An 18,588-nucleotide genomic window follows, 5' to 3' on the forward strand; every position below is an offset into this window, starting at 1 on the left:
TAAGCGAACTTGTGTAGCCCCACATTTGTCGAGAAGCAAATTAGGGAGCAGATTTATTAGCTAACGACTGTTACTTAGTTTCGATTATTAAATATTATTTTATATAATAACTAAAACTTATTGTCCATCACCAATATATATGAATTATGTGTTTCTTTTGTAGGAATGGTCTCAATATAATCGAAATTTTGCTCACCTAACAAAAATTAACTCCTTATGCAAAACACGTTATTCCACAATTATTAGAAGTTGGCAATACCTCATCTACAAATTTACCTACAAACACTATAATGAACTTATTTATCTTATGGAAAAAAAAATTGTGTGTGAGTGTATGACCTATAATAATCACTTATTAAATGTGGTTAATATTTAAAAAGATGCTTGTATATTTTTGTCTAAAGATGACAATAATCCTAGTTTACCAAGATAGAGCATAAACTTGCACAAAGAAAAAGAGCAAAAAAAAAAACAACACAAGCACTAGATGGATGTTAAAGCCTAAAAATTATAAATGGGGTGAGAATTTAAACCCATAACTTATCATACATAGCTTTCAGCCTTTTCACTCTGAATTAGTAGACTAAGGGCATGTTTACATTTACTGAAATGAGCTGAACTGAACTGAACTGATTGGAGTTGAACTGAACTGAACTGAACTAAATAGAGCTGAAATGAATATTTTCTGAGAGAAGGAAATTAGGAGCTGAATAGAACTGAACTGATTGGAGCTGAACTGAACTGATTGGAGCTGAACTGAACTGAACTGATTGGAGCTGAACTGAACTGAACTGAAACTAAGCTGAAGTGAACAAGCCCTAAGACCTCATAGTCCAAAGTGCTAAGTTATGCAACACAAACTACACAAGCCAACAACTTTTTATGTACCAAGTGTAGACAAACACAATAGTGGATTAAGAGTTTAAGACCAATCCATTGTTTCATTTTTACTTCGGCCAATCTAGTGGGAAATTTTTTACCTACACCCCTATATAGGTAGCTCTACTTACATCCCTTCCATCACAATGACGTCATCTTATAATTTTTCGGATTTTGAATAACATATAAAATGTTCATTTTTATGTATATAAATGTTCAATTTTGTATCATTAAATGTTCAATCCTGTTAATGCGATTTGTTATATTCAAATTAGTATTTTTTTTCCTTTTTTATTTTTAGATAGTTTTCTTATTAACTTGTCTTATTATTTAGTTAAATTAATAGGCTTAATTTGAAAAAAAATATCTTTTAATGTAGAATAAAATTAATTCAATTACAATTGTAATATCATTTCAAATAAATACATACTCATTGTTTCTTAAACATAAAAGGTAACTCTTTTAACTTTTCAAATGTACATATGCTTAATTTATTAAAAACAATAAAAAAAAAGTGCAAAACTTAAACTTAAAAAATGTACATATCATATATATGTGCCTTACACAATGATTATTGTATTTAAATTCAATACATTTGGTATTAATAAAAAGTTTATAGAATCATCGTCCTTGTCATACGGTTATACCCCTTCTACTCTTATGATGTTGTGCATTTACCTTTATACATATCTTTTTCTCAATATATACGTAATTGTCTTCAACTTTTTTAATTCCATTGTCCTATGTAATAAGAGATCAAAATATTTTAAAGGAAAATGTTAGTAACAATAAAAAATACACTATAAACAAAGCAGAATAATTAAAAATATTTATAAAAACAAATTTGAACACGTTGCCAGAAAATGAACATAGTTCAATATGAGAATGAACAAGTATTAAAATATATATGAACATCTTTCGACATTAAAATGAACATATACCAAAAGTCAAATGAACATCTTCAATACGAGAATGAACAAATATAAAAATTTAATTGAGCAATTTTTAATATAATAACAAACAAGTATTAAAAATTGAAACAATTATCTTTTAATATGAGAATGAACAAGTGTAAAACTACATGAATAAGTTTAGATATAAAAATAAATATTGTATTAGATTGAAAATGAACATCTTTCAATATGAGAATGGAAATGTAATGCAAAGAGAATGAACATGTATCAAATTTAAATGAACCTATATTAATATGAAAATGATAATAAATGAACATGAATTCCATTTAAAATGATCTTTTTCCATCTAAATCGAATAGTTACGATAGATTAAAATTTACTTGCTAAAATTCGTCAAATAACAGTTTTTAGTGACAAAATAAATAATTATTATTAAATGATAATTGATGTTCAATTTCATAAATCAAATTGATAATTTGTTTTTAATTTTAGTTACTATAATTTGAATTTTTTTTACAATTATAATTTGAATATTAGTCCTTCTACAAATGAACATAAAGACCATCTAATATGAACATTTACGGTAGATTAAATGTTCTAGTCAAAATTCACCGAATAGTAGTTTTAATTAAATTATGTTATAATCACGGAAAATTTCTATAACACAACTCAATTATAAAATCACTTCCATTAAAAACTATGAGAAATTACAAAGTCTAATTGAAATTTCTTATTAGATTTGTGAAGAATTCTAATGATTATTTATTAACATGTGAATGACCATATACTAATACATAAATGAACATTTATCAAAATGAAAATGAACATTCATACAAAAAAAATAAATTCTGCTACGAACTAAATTTACATTTCTATAATCCTACGAAATAGATCAAGTTGTCCATTATATTAGGGTAATTGAACTGTATTTTTAATTATTTTTGTCCAGAAATTTCAATTTATAAGCTAATAACACACACCACAAGTTAAAATAACTTAAATAGAGTAAACCAAACATCATTCTACTATAATCATAAGAAATCATTATTATGATAAAAATTATTAGAAATCATGAACTGCTACTACTAAAATTTCATATAATTGAAGAATAAGACAAAAAAAAAAAAATTAGGTTTTGAACTTTTTTTCAAAAAAAAAAAAAAATTATCAACTTACAATTTGATTATTGATCGTTCATTTAGAAGAGATTTAAGAGTATTTTGATTTATTTTTCAAGAAAAATTTGGAAAAACTTGGTATTTTAGGAGAGAAAAAATTGAAAGAGAAAGTGGTAAAAATATAAGGAGAGAGAAAATGAAAAGAGAAAGTGGTAAGAATATAGGGAGAGAGAAATTTTAAATGTTGGTAAAATTATAAAGGAATCTGATTTATAAGAGGAGAGAGAAAAATAGAAAAAACTGATTTTTATTGTAAAAACTTTTGTATAGAACAAGCGGAGAGGGGGTGCAGGTATTAATACCTACACTAGGGTGTAGATATTAATAACTAGCCAAAAGGCCATGAATAGTTTACTAAAGGAGCTCATGTGCTCAGAGCGTGTCACGTGTCTTAAGGGCCTCATGCTATTTACTAATTTAGGGTATAATAAATAGTACTTCAATTTTTACCATAATCGAGTACCATGCCAGGGGGAGGACACAGACAAAAAAAATTGCTAGGCCTCTCCTCGGCACAGCCCAAAGACCCACACTCCACTTCGTCAACGCGAAACTGGTGCTCGTGACCAGCACGGTTCGAGCCTTGAGCCTCCTTGGAGCCCTCAAACAATGCCAACCAACACCCAGTTGCACCAAGCTATTAATGTAGTCAATCAGTTTTTGGAAGCTACGGAGAAGTACTCCGCTAATTATGGAAATTGAGAGATGCTCATTAACCATAATAAAAGAACACACCCGAATAAAAGCACACAATAACAGTTTTATTGTACGTAGTATTTAGAAATCATGTACAACCCATATTGGCCATATAGCAACAATACAATGCATACACATAGAAACACTAGAAGTCATGAACATTACATATACGTTCACAACAATGCATACATACGTCTTATAGATATGTGGTGAGATAGAAGGTTTTGTTGAACATCACCCATCGCATTGTTATTTTATATATATATATATATATATATATATATATATATATATATATATATAGGCATCGCAGCAAGCTTGTTTTACCTTCAGTCTTGCGACAGATTGTTCATACATTTTAGTTAAGACAGAGTAAGTCTGAGCAACATGACCCAGTGCCAATCCCACAAGCTTCACCTTCTTCTTTGCAGTATTTTTTGCAAGTACCTTTAATGCAAAATCTTTCCGAGCAACATGCCCCGACGCCAATCCCACAAACTTCACCTTCTTCTTTGCAGTATTTTTTGCAAGTACCTTCAATGCAAAATCTTTCATTGCAACAAGCCCCCTTGCCAATCCCACAAGAATCACCTTCGTCTTTGCAGTATTTTTTGCAAGCTCCGTTAATGCAAGATCTTTCCGAGCAACAGGCCCCCTTGCGAAACCCACAAGATTCACCTTCGTCTTTGCAAAGTTTTTTGCAAACACGGCCACTGAGGCGATTGCCAACATCATCAATAAGTACTTTTGCAAGCTCATCAGACTCCATGATGTTTGAGAGGGGAACTGATTCACTCACCACCACAAAGGCAAGGAGAATTAAACTAGCACACAACTTGTTATTCATATTGAATTGGATATTTGATTTATTGTGTTTGCTTATTGTGTCGTAAAAGAGTTTAGGGCCTGATTTTATAGCCATGCACAAGCCAATATCTATCTACAATTGTGTGATTGAAATACTTGAAATATTAGAGAATACTTGAAATATTAGATACACAAATAAAAACGTGAGTAATATAGTAATACTAGGTGCTAAGATAATAATTGCGAGTTGGTTGAGATAAAGAGTGTGGTTAGCAGATCAAAATGCCACATACATTGTGCTTGTAATTAATGTTGTGTTACTGGGGTGGGGCAACCGCCCAGCCCCAAAATCCTAGTTAATCTTAATGATTTGCTTCATATGTCAATCTACGGGTAAAACTGACACTCTAGGCTCTTCACTGAAAGACAATACAGTCAATGTAATGTTATGATCTGGACAAATACTCAAATAGGACACGTATGAAATATTACTGTAACGGCGTTGCATTGACAGATTCTTACACGTTAACGTCAACTTGCGTATGTGACGTTAAACTACTACCAATGATTTCTCTAATTTTAGCTGTAATCAACCGTTCAACTTTTTTTTTTTTCCTTTTTTAGACAATCGACAATGCAACATTAACTGCACTAGGAACATTTACATTGTTGAGACAAACCAACAGAATTTAAAGTATGGAGGTGTTAATAAATTAATATAACTCACATTTTAAAAAATTTAAGTGAGTTATATTAGCACATCCAGTCATCCACACCAATACAGAATTATATTTTGGTTTTTGAATCATAATTTATTCATAGGATCGAAACATTTGGAGGACCAATAGAGGAAACTGACCCGGCCCGTTTTAAAAAAAACCATCCGTTTTAAATTGTAGCCGATCTTATTTAACCCGATTAAATTCAAGACCCAAAAAGTAATTGACCCGAACTCAATCCAAATCCAAATTTGACCCAACTTGAATTTAACTTGAAAAGAATTTGACCCGACTTGAACTCAAATCAAACTATTTTGCCCCGATTTGAACTCAAACAGATCCAAAATTAACCCGATTCGATCTAATCTACTTTTACCCGAGCTAGAGATGAATAATAAAAAAATAAAAATAAAAATAAAAAAAATCAGGCCAAGCCGACCCATGCATAAAAATATAAAATTAAATCTTGTGCCAAAATCTGTAAAATAGTGTCGGGCTTATTGGGCCAAAACAGGTTTTTCGAGCTTTTTTGGGTCGGACTCGGGTTTTAAACTAAAAATGCATTTTTAGCCTTGTCCAAACCCGTACTTTATTCGAGCCAACCTGTTCAGGTCATTTATGATCACCTCTAACCTGAAATGATATTAAAACGACCTAATTTTAACCCGATTTGATTTTAATCCGACATAATTTCAAACCAACCATAACTTTAACCCAACCTATTATTTGTTTATTTCAATCCAACCATAATTTTAAACTCAACTTCAGAACTCTAAGGACGTGTTCTTTTCAACTGATTAAAAAAATATAATAATATTGCCTCCGTTGAAAGTTCACTTAAGTAAGTTTGACGACATTTTATTGGTTTATACAAATAAATTAGTATGTGGGAATTTATTAGATTCACCTTATTATAAATTTTCCAAATATCAAACTTTATAATTTTCACTCATACATAGCCGAAAATATGCATAGTCGAAGATGGTCATTCGAGACCACGTAAATTTGAACCGAGTCAAACTTTCGGGAATATTACTAACTACACCCTCCATTTATTTTAAAATGGGCACGGAGTTTTTAGAAGAGTAATATAATATTGTGAGTGGGTGAATAATTTATCATTGTAAAATAAGATAGTGACCATGAAAGAGAAATTATGTAAGAGAGTAGATATTTTTGTTATTTAAGTGGGGATTATAAAAAAGAAAGAAATAATAAAATAATTTAAGTGGGGTTTAAAGTAAGAGGGAAAAATAATAAAATAAAAAATAAAATATACAGTAGTATGAAGTTACCAAATATAAAAGTGATGCATTTTTTTTAAAAAAAAAAACACCCATAGAAGATAAGTGATTGTATGCATTTAAAAAAATAAAATAAAAAAAATAATTAAAAAAAAAGTATTATTAATATGATGATGATGATGATGATAGCAACAACAACAACAATAACAACTTCCAATACGTTCTATTAAGTTTTAATAAACAAGTAATGATCAGCATCAGTTACACAACTTGTACTTGTTCAATGGATAGAAAAGATTAAGGCCATGTAGCCATAACCATGGGACATGAGAAAGCAAGAGAAAATGAGAGATAGTGAGCAAATTTGGGAAAGCAAGAACAGGAGGAAGTGACAAGGAAGACAAATGGGGAAAAGAGCTAAGATGGCAAGCACGTAAAATGAATCATGCAAGGACAGGGCCGTGTTAAAGGTGGTCGGATTGAATTCAAATGTCCAAAAATCTGCACATAAACCATAATCTCATCCTAGAAATCACTCAACAATCATAAATTAGCATCGACAACGCTCAAACAATCACCAAAAACTAACACCTAAAAATCCTTATTTCTGATTGTAAAATAAAACCCTAATTCCCAAACTCAACACAAAAATCCAACCCAAAAATCACATTTAAAACCAAAGAACAAAAAATAACACCCAATATCCCAATTTCAACAACATTGAAAACCCCATTTCCCAAACACTAGTAGAAAAATATATTTTGGCACCGGTTCAAAAGCCCTCTAAGGCACCGGTTTTGAACCTTTGAGTATTAGAAGGATGCCATTTTATCCAAAAAAGCCATCGGTTAACCAGTGCTAATATTTATTTTTGACATCGGTTAACCGGTGCCAAAAAACCTTACCGCGTTTTTTTAAGGGGTTTTTGGCACCGGTTCCTGTTCAGAACCGGTGCCCTTAATGGCCAATTTTTTTTTTTTCACTTAAATTGATATATAAACACTAACATATATATGTACTTACATATTTTCATAAAAAAATGCTATAATATTACAATTTTCATCCAAAAAAAATACTACCTCCGTTACAGGTTATGTGCAACGATTTGACATAAAACAGAGAAGGAAAATGTCTAATCGTTGCACATAACCTGTAATGAAGGTAGTAAAATAAAATACAAGGTTACAAACAAAGAGCATGCAATATGCAGCTGCACAATAGCAGAACAGGAGCACAGAAGCAGCAGCACAGCAACACAGAAGCAGCAGCACCACGGCAACACAGAAGCTGCAGCAGCAGCCGCCTAGCGAGGTGGCAGCTGTACCAGCATAAGGCAGAACTTGGAGCTTCTTGGCTGAGTCCATGCACAACTGTACTGAATAAGCCCTAATATCATGAAGATTCACCTCTACTATTGATAAAAATCCTTGCACACAGATCACATTGTTCAAATAGGTGCACAAAGCCAGAAATAACTGCATTTGATTTATAAAGAAGCAACCATGGTAAATATATTGTATATACTACATGAAAACTCATGGCATGCTGAATAAATGTCTCCCGATTCTATTACTCTTAGGTTGGGCTTGAGGTGCAAAAGTCTAACATAAACAAATACAATATCACTTTGTAATGTACTGCATCATGTAGGGAATATTTCAAGCCCCACACTTGAGCCCCACTGTGATCATACACTTAAGCATGGTGGCGTCCAAAGGGAAGGAAGTTAGAGTAAAAAGTCGCCAACAAGTTTTAGGAACTTGTAAACCGTTCACAGGGTGAAGATTACACCCCTTCACGATCCATGAGATCGCTAATTCCATAGTTGTCTGGAACCATGACTGGATATTCGGGAATAAAAGTACAAATCCAACCTAAAAGAGATTAAACCTGCCCTAATAGTAAGCCTCTACATTATTCTTCTCGTATTCATGTGCGCTTTCTGACTAACATACAATCAATATATTAACCCTAAACCTGTTTAATTTATGTTGGTTGAATATTAATGCACAAACAAAATTATTATTGGCGATCACTTGAATTATAACCATATTAGCCTAAACAAGATTATTAGTTATCTTATTAAGCGTGATTACAAGTACAAATTCCCTTTAAACCTGCAAGAAGGGCGTGATCAAGCAATAACAATAATATATATCAAGCAACAATAAATAATATCAATCATCAATCATAATAATCTCAATAAAGCATAATAATAATAGCAAGATCCTAGGCATGATACTAACAAGATTAATAACAAATCCTAGCATGTCACTAAACAATAAAGATCAAAGGTTTAGCCCTAACATGATATAAAGAAAGAATAGGAAGCATCATACATGATAATAGAAATATTAGTTATTACCCTAAACATGATACTAGGAAGCAATAAAACATCCTAACATGATACTAGGAATTAAAATAATCAAAGCATGATTTCTATATCAAAAGATCAATAAAGTAATTAAATTACTTACTTCGATCTCTTTCTAATAACAAAATACACGCGTTAGTAACTTCAAGGAAAATAATAAATCAAACAATTAAATTAAATAATTGAAATAGGGATTTGGGACCAAACCCTCAGAAATTATCAACCTTTCATGTCTAGGGCGAAGGCAACTTCGAACTTGGCTAGGTGTGTCTAGAATTTGTGAATGTGGAATTTTGTAAGAGGGGAAGTTTAGAAAAAGAATAGAGAGAGAGCTTCTAGCTTTAGAGAAAGAATAGAATTAGATGATTATTGATTGTTGATGATCCAAAACGGGGAGATACGACCTCTATTTATAAGAAAACAGTCTGGAAACAATAGAAAATACTTCAACTTCTATACGGAATAAAACTGGAATCTGTCGCCAGGCGACATACATCAGCGCCAGGCGACAAGACCAGCGCCAGGCGACAGATGTTAGCGCCAGGCGACAGACTTTGTCGTTTAGCGCTAATTAAAAGATAAAACGCGCTTTTGTACGGAATCCTCTTCTTAATATGATTAAGCAGCAAATTCCGTGTTTATCAAATCAAAATCAGGTTTATCATAAAACACCTATTTTATTCCAAATAAAACTCTTTAAAATATAATTATTAATCCTAATTCCATTAGAATTAAAAGGAACCTTCTAAATATTCTAGAAGATTAAAATCAATTCTAACAACTTTAGCAATAATAATTAATAGGCCCTCCTCTAGATCATTGGGCCACATATATAAAAATCATTTCGGGCCTAATTTAATTTAATCCATAACCACAAATTTTAAGATGCACCATGGTGCACCTAGAAATAGGTGCGCCACGCCTATAGTTTTGAACATTTAGTAAAAAACGCCTATACTTTTGAACATTTAATAAAAAAAAATTTAAACAATTGCAAATTTTGAACATGTAGTAAAACATCTGAACATCGCAAATTTTGAACATTTAGTTAAAAAATCTGAACAATCGCAAAGCATCACGCCTATAATTTTGAACATTTAGTAAAAAAAATCTGAACAATCGCGAATTTTGAACATTTAGTTAAAAAATCTAAACATTGCAAATTTTGAACATTTAGTAAAAAAAAAAATCTGAACAATCGCAATATACCACGCCTATACTTTTGACCATTAATATTTAGTAAAAGTATATGAACAATAACAAATTTTGAATATTTAGTAAAAAAATCTGAACAATCGCAAATTTTGAATCATTACGAGTGACTCATAATAATTCAATAGTTTTGTAATATAAACTGAACATTTCTTTAAAAAATATGAACATAAAAATCGCATGTTTATGTTCAGTTTATGTTTATGTTCAGTTTTTGTGACATGTTCATATTTTTTTTACTAAATGTTCATTTTTGTAAAATGTTCAATTTTTTTTACTAAATGTTCAAAAGTATAGACGTGATGCACTTATTTCTAGGTGCACCATGGTGCACATAATACTAATTGATCCATAACTTCCTCATTATTCATCGGAATTGGGCTTATAATATATCGTTGGAAAGCTCTTTTCAAGCCCAATCCAACTACACTATTATTGGACCTTTATCATGGACTAAACTAAATTAAACTGGCTATTTTCATAAATAGAGTAAGAAAAAAAATATTTTCAAAAACAGAAAGAAGAGATATTTTAATAAAAACAACCACATCACTAGACTTTTCACACTTTCACCTCGTTCGATAATCAAATGACATGAAAGGTATTCATCACTGGGTTTGGTTTTAGGGAGAAACATTTGGGTGTCTACAGTCACAGTCACTCCAAACTGTACAAAGTGAAGTAATTAGCAACATAATATCTTTTTAGAAAGCAAAGTCCAATCAAAGAGCCGAAGATTACCTTTGTATAAGCGTCATACATGGCATCTACTGCAGCCTGCATAATCAAAGTAAGCATCATCCGCTTGGGAGTAAAGCTGCTTAGTCAGGTCATGCACCTTGGGGACCTATTAGTCCATTTAAGGGCAAAGCAACGCAGATGGAGGCAAGGAATCACCTCTTTCTTTTGGGGACGCTTGCCCTTGGATTTCTCACACCCACTGCTAGAAGCATGGCGGTTAGGGGGGAAACTGGAGGTGAATCCTGAGAATAAGAGATAAGAATTGGTCAAAGAGATTGACATAAAAATGAATCAACAGAGATCAAGAAGCAACCCTTACCGTAGGAGGGGTTGGAACCATCATCTCCCTCTCTTACAACAATTTCATACTTAGTTTCTCGTTTAACTTGTTGAAAACATTATCTGCACACATCGACAAGCAGGCAATCAGATAAGTTAAAGGCATATTCCTCTGTTCATTCCATGCCCCTGCCAATACAAATCAAACAAACTAAAATGAATCAACCACTCCTCACATTTAAGGACCTTGATGATTTTAAGCCTTTGTACTCAAGTAATTGTAGACACCCATTTGTGTCTCCCCAAAACCAAACCCAGTGATGAATGCCTTGCACGTTGTGTTATTATCGAATTAGGTGAAAGTGGTTCGAAAGTCAAGTGTTGCGGTTTAGTTTTAATTAAATTCTTTTCTCTCTGTTTTCGAAAACCCACTCTATTTTATGAAAATGTCCGTTTCAGTTTATTTTGGTCCATGATAAGGGTCCAATAATGGTGTAGATGGATGGGGCTCGAAAAGACCTTTTCAACGATATATTATAAGCCCGATTCCGATGAATATTGAGGAAGTTATGGCCAAAATACTAAACTGGGCCCAGTATTAATTGTTATTCCTAAAATTATTAGGATTAATTATAGTTTTCTAGAAGTTTCTAGAAAGTTCCTTTTAATTCTAATATTGTTAGATTCAATAATTAATTAATTTTAAAAGATTTTTATTTGGAATAAAATATGGTTTTATTATCTTAAAAATATATTTTATCTTCTGTACGGATTCCGTAGATCAAGTTGATTAAAGATCGGATTCCGCGTGAAGAAAAACGCGCTAATACAGGCTGTCGCCAAACGACAAGTCTGTCGCCGCGCGACAGACCCTGTCGCGTCGCGACAGAGTTAATTCCTGGCGACAGCGTGGAGTTTTATTCCTTATCAAATTCTATGTTTTTCCGAATTATTTTCATTATAAATAGCGTCCGAATTCCTGTTTTCAAAAATCATTCACAATAATCATTCACAATAATCATTCACAATCATCAACTCTTTCTCAATTCTCTCTATTCCCTCTCAAGAATTACTTAATTCTTTTCTTTCTCTCTCTTTCTAAACAACCTTTTTTTCAAATACAATATTCCGCATTCACAAGACTTAGAGTCTCTTAGCCAAGTTCGAAGTTGCCTTCGCCCTAGACGTTCAAGATTGATATTTTCTGAGAGTTTGGTCCAAATCTAGTCTAAACTTTATTTAATTCTTTAATTCTTTGATTATTGTTTATTATTTTCATTGAAGTTTACTAACTTGTGTATTTTGTTATTAGAAAGAGGTACGAGGCTTCAAAGTATGTAATCTTATTACTCTCTTTCAATGTAGAAAGCATGCTTATTATTGTTTATGCTTTCTAGTATCATGTTAGGATGTTATTATTGCTTTCTAGTGTCATGTTTAGGATGCCTTTATGCTTTCTAATATCATGTTAGTACCATGTTAGGTTTAAAGCTTTGATCTTTATTGTTTAGTGACATGCTAGGGTTTGTTATTAATCTTGTTAGTATCATGCCTAGGATCTTGCTATTATTATTAAGCTTTATTATGCCTTATCATGCTATTATCATTATTGTTTATGATTTATTATTATGTTGCTTGATATATTTTATTGTTATTGCTTGATCACGCCTTTTATGATTGTTAAAGGGAATTTGTACTTGAAATCACACTTAATAAGATAATTAATAATCTGGTTTAGGCTAATGTGATTTTAACTCAAGTGATCGCCAATAATAGTATTATTTGTGCATTAATATTCAACCAACATAGATTAAACAGGGTAGGATTAATATAATGTTTGTATGTTATTCGAAAAGCGCACGTGAATACGAGCAGAACAAAGTAGAGGCCTATTTTATAGGGCGGGTCCTTTCTTTTGTAGATTGGATTCGTACCCTCATCCCCGGACCCTATTTGGTTCAAGACCTTATGGAGTAGCTGACGGTCTTTTGGATTGTCTTTTGGGTTTACAAGTTCCTAAAACTTGTTGGCGACTCTTTTTGTTCTTTGTCTTTCCCTTTGGAACGCCACCGTACTTTAGTGTATGATCACAGTGGGGTTCAAGTTTGGGGTTATCATAATGCTTGAAATATTCCCTATAGTAATAATCCTCTCTTTTCCTAAAGCAGCACCTAGAATCAAAACAACACAAATTACAACAAGAATATGTGATCAAGTGATGGCTAACAAATGCAATTTACAAATCTATTCTCCTTGCACTTACACTTATTGTGGTAGGAAATATTCCCATCATTCCACACAATAATTTTAGATAAATCGCCCAAAATAGGCTGTGTTTTTGTGCTAACAGATTTAGTTCAGTACTCTAAGAAAAAATATACTCCGTATTTTTAGAATAAAACCCTTGAAATGTAATAATTTCAAACAAAACTAGCTACAATTATTCTATCATACAGAAATCCAACAACAAAGAAAACTATATGAATTTGTAAGATTGTAACATTGATTAAGCTTACAAAATTGCAGGAAACCATTAATTCATGAAACCTAGACTACGGTGAACATGAAATTCTGAAATATAAAAGGCATATATAATTAAATTATGACTTGAGAGAGCTCAGAGAGAAAATTAGGCAAAAATGTGTTTTTCTACTCTAAATCTAACAAAAATCAATAATTAAATGAATTACTACTAAAATAAGCACATAAATTAGCAATACAAAGCGAAAATGTGTAAAATTAAAAAAAAAAATCAGATCCAGATTTTACCTCTCTTCCTGTTCTTCCCTGCCTTTACCTTGTACCCTAACCCTAAACCCCCAAATTTAAAGAGAACCCTAGACTCGAATGTGAGTATAATAATAGGTAAGAACAAGTGGCTAGATCTAGAAGCCATGAAGAATTGAAGAGAGAAGGAAAACATTGCTTGCGGCGCAATGATGGTGAAGGAGATCGAAGTTAAGGAAAGAGAAAAGGAAAGGGAAATCAGCGGTGGCTGAGGGATCTGGCCGGCGATACCTTAGAGATTTGGTTGGCGGTGGCTGTGATTGCATGTGACTGCGATTTTGAGGAGAGAGTAGGCAAGAGAGAGGAGAGAGAGCAAGCGAGGGCACTAGAAAGAGGAGAGGATCGAAATAAGTTGTTTTTTTTTTAAGAATTCCCACCGGTTCAAACCGGTGGCATTTCACTAATTTGGCACCGCTTTGGTTTGAACCGGTGCCATTTCTACCCGTCTAATTTAATTCCCATCGGTTTTTAAGAACATGTGCCAATAACTCGGTGCCAAAATGTTTTTTTCTATTTGTGAAATTCAACAAAAATTAAAACCCAAAAATATCCATCAGATCAACATAATTCATCAAAAAACGCTAAATCAAGCTAAGACATTAAAATTTAAAAATTAAATTAAAGATGATCATACCTCATAGAAGAAGAAATTAAATTCTCTACCTGTTTCTCTAATCTCTGACTGAAATTCGCGCAAAATTGAGAGCAAACGGGAAAGCAAGTCGAATCACACAAAACTATGAATCAAAATCAAGAGAAAATGAGTGATAGCTAAAGTAAGAGAGAATGAGTGATAGTGAGCAAAAGCAGGAGAAGAAGGACAGAAAGTCACAAGGGAAAGTGGAAATTTCGTAAAATAAATCAAGAAAAGAAACAAGGGTAAGGAAGGAAATGCACTGTTACTAAGCTACAGTAACAATGAACAGTATTGTTACTACTTATATTTTAGGGGTTAGGGATTCAATAAGGTTTAATAAATTCAACGTGTTCTAATAAATTTCAATAAGTTTAATAAAAAGTTTAATAAGTTTAATTTTGGTAAATTAAGGTCCAATAAGGTGAAGATAACACCTTAACTAATATCTTATATCATGAATTGAATTAGTAAAATATCAAACTAGCAATTCTCGTAGTATAGCCTCGTTGCAAGCAAGATTGTACGCACGGTGGAAGAGTAATACTAACCTTAAAAGGATGAGTAATACATCATTTATCTTCCCACTTATGTGGTTTGATAAGTTATCGATAATTCGATTTTAATTTGGATTAAAGATAAAAATGACACAAAACCGTTCACTGAAATATGAAAAAACATTGCCCCCTTCGTTTTTCAATAACATGGTTGCTAAACGTAACCCTTACTTACTTAACACACCCCCTTGGAATACCCAAATTACCCATTCCTATTTTATTTCTCATTCATGCTTATTTTCTGTTCTCCCCCTTTGCTTCTGTTCCCTATTCAATTGTTGCGAAATTTGAATCTGTAAATGGAGCAAAATTTGGATATTCGAAGAATTAGAGCAATATTTATAATTTTATATACACAATCAAAACATATGGATTATGAGAATTACTAATTTCTTAAAAGTGGGGTATATAGTGCGTGTTTACTATGGTGGGTATTAGTGTATATTACTAGTGCTGAGGTGAACGAATTGCTATTTTCTTGAGTGGGCTTGTTGAAGATTTAGGATTGCACAAAATTTTGGTTGAAATATAAATGTTGGCAATGATCCTGTTGAATTATTAATTGAGATTTCTCAAGTTCTAAAAGAATGAAAAAAAAAACTTGTAGCTTTGCCATTGAAATTAAACACTCTTGGTCTATCATTCTTGCTTTCAATGACCATTGACCAACAACTATATCCAGAATTTCTAATTGTTACTCCGTATTTGCTAGCTATTGGTTGGGCCTCTTGTTTAAGAGCACTTGACAAATGACGGTCCTTCCTTTCATTTCTTGTCGCTGGTTTGAAATAGGCCCTTAAACTATTTTGTTCAATATGCATGAAATAGCTTTACATATTTTGTTCAATCTGCGTGAAAAATGATTTATACTACTGTATTTGATTTGTGGGAAATAAAGTTATATGTTTCATACATATTACATAGGATAAATGCGGGGAAAAAAAATGACAAACTTACATAGTGTTCGAAGTCAGAATCATCATATATTAGAAGCCCTTAGTTTGATTATAATACACTTATCACAAGAAAAATACTTTTCTCTAAATTTGTTAATCACTTTTATAGAAGGTAAGGAAAAGATAAACAAGTACAGTACATATTATTATGAGGAAAAGAAGGTTGCGCTAAGTAAAGTGGGGTTGCGTTTAGCACTCCCCTTAAATAATCCCAACACTTATCTTTTATATTTGTTTTATAGTAATTTCAACACTTATTTATTTAATAAGGACCCACTACTATTTTATCATTTCTCTTTTCTACCAACCCCGACCACTTCTTGTTTATAGTAGTTCAACTTATTTTTACTTATTTCAGAAAAAACAAGTTCAGATAAAAAAAATAAGTTCAGATCAGATTATCGTTTTACGTACAATTTTTTTATCACTAAATATCTTTAATTTCGTAATAAAAAAAATATCTTTAAATATTTACCACTACTGCTACTACTGCTGCTCCTACTCCTGCTACTACTACTGCTACTACTGCTACTACTGCTGCTGCTACTACTGCTGCTGCTGCTACTACTACTGCTGCTATTGTTGCTACCGCTACTACTGCTGTTGCAACTACTGCTACTGCTACTGCTACTACTACTACTACTACTACTACTACTAGTACAATTATTCTATTGCAAATGTTCATTTTAGATGGAGTTTATGTTCATTTGTAGAAGGATTAATATTCAAATTATAATTGCAAAAAAAAAAAATAAAAAAAAAATTATAAATTTATAATAACTAAAATTAAAGACAAATTATCAATTTGATTTATGAAATTGAAGCATCAATTATTATTTAACATTACTTATTTTATCACTAAAAAGTGTTATTTGACGAATTTTGGCTAGTATCTATCATAAATGTTCCATTTAGATAGAAAAAAATCATTTTAAATGGAATTCATATTCATTTAAGATCATTTTCATATTAATATATGTTCATTTAACTTTGATACATGTTCATTCTCTTTGCATTACATCTTCGTTCTCATATGGAAAGATGTTCATTTGCATAATACAATATTTATTTTTATATCTAAGCATATTCATTAGTTTTATACTTTTTCATTCTCATATTAAATGATATTTGTTTCAATTTTTAATACTTGTTTGTTATTATATATTAAAAAATGCTTAATTAAATTTTTTATTTGTTCTTTCTCGTATTGAAGATTTTCATATGACTTTTGGTGTATGTTCATTTGTATGCTGAAAGATATTCATTGAGATATTAATATTTGTTCATTTTCTAGCAATGTTTTCAAATTTATTTTTGTGAATGAATTAATTGTAATATTTTGTTTAATGGAAGTGACTTAAATGTTCATTTAGAATACAATACATGTTTATTTAGATTTTATACATTTTCATTCTGATATATTGAAAGATTTTTATATCTTTATAGTGTGTTCATTTCTTAATTCTAATTGTTATTCATGCGTAAATTAAACGTTCAATCTTGAATCCTTAGATTTTACATACTTTTGTTTGGAATGTGTTGTTGTTGTTGTTGTTGTTGTTGTTGTTGTTGTTATTATTATTATTAAAAATAAAACCTACAAAGTCAATCAAATTACAAGAAATTAGTGGGGAGCCGAGATACTATCTGGGCCCCCACTCCTCTAGCTATAGCGAATCCAATCCTATTGAAGATGTGAGCCGCTGCACGAGCACCAATATCCTGAGTCTTTGCGAACGCCTGAATCCTCTTCAGCAACGCAACAACATCCTTCTCTAATTCCCCCAAAGAAGAAAAGGAGAAAGGAAGAAACCCATAGCCAATAGCCCTGCAACGCGTGCCATACTTGTCCCGCTTCCGCTGAGCCGCAACCGACACAACACGACCAGGAACGAAGTCAGACAATCCTGATTGTGTCAATGGAGAAGACCCCGCTCAAGTCAACACATACATCAAGGCCTCTGTCCCAGGAGTAAAGCAACACATCTGCTGGTCGAATAACCCCGTCATTTCCTCCCGTTAACCCAACGTTAACCTCCTTTCTTGCAGAAATCCCAAAGCGAAAACAATTATCAACAAGGGTATCACGAACAACATTGTGCCGATGTTTAATACCCACCATTCCAGCACAAGACACTGCATGATCCCCAAAAATATCCCCGTCGAAAACCCTTGAGCAAGCGGAACACGGTGCCGAAACGAAGAACAATGGAACGCCCAATCTATAACAAAGAACAGAATGGTAAGTCTTACCGTTCATAGTCTGACCCAACCCCGATATTGGGACGACTCGCAACTAGTCCGAAGTGTGATCCCACTGCGGCTGGGACTTCCATAAGGCAACCTGACGCAGAGATAAGGAGAACGTGGATGTTGCAGAAGCAGTAACCTTCGTAATATATATATCGTCCAATTTCTTCATGAGTTTGGGGGCAGCGATCTCACTAGGGTTATGCATAAGGTCAGTCTCCACGGTTCCATTAAAAAGACATAGAGCATCATCGAAGGCTGGTCCTGAACCTACAATACCAGAATCACGAAGAAGGGTAGCCTGAAGACCAGTAGATCGCAAACGCGACGCAAGGAAAGCATAGTGTCGAACATCACCCGC

At 32.4% G+C, this 18,588-nt stretch overlaps 1 long non-coding RNA gene across 1 annotated transcript; it reads right to left on the reverse strand.

The window, feature by feature from the left end:
• Window positions 1–12,868: 12,868 nt before the first annotated feature.
• On the reverse strand, window positions 12,869–14,620 carry LOC145568222 (uncharacterized). Its single transcript, XR_014095788.1, has 2 exons — window positions 14,465–14,620; window positions 12,869–13,214 (listed from the first exon to the last, which is right to left on the reverse strand). It is a non-coding gene; the product is annotated as an uncharacterized LOC145568222 (long non-coding RNA).
• Window positions 14,621–18,588: the final 3,968 nt, after the last annotated feature.

This window comes from Chenopodium album, chromosome 11 (genome assembly GCF_948465745.1).
Source record: "Chenopodium album chromosome 11, dcCheAlbu1.1, whole genome shotgun sequence".
In the NCBI taxonomy this organism is placed as follows: Eukaryota; Viridiplantae; Streptophyta; class Magnoliopsida; order Caryophyllales; family Amaranthaceae; genus Chenopodium; species Chenopodium album.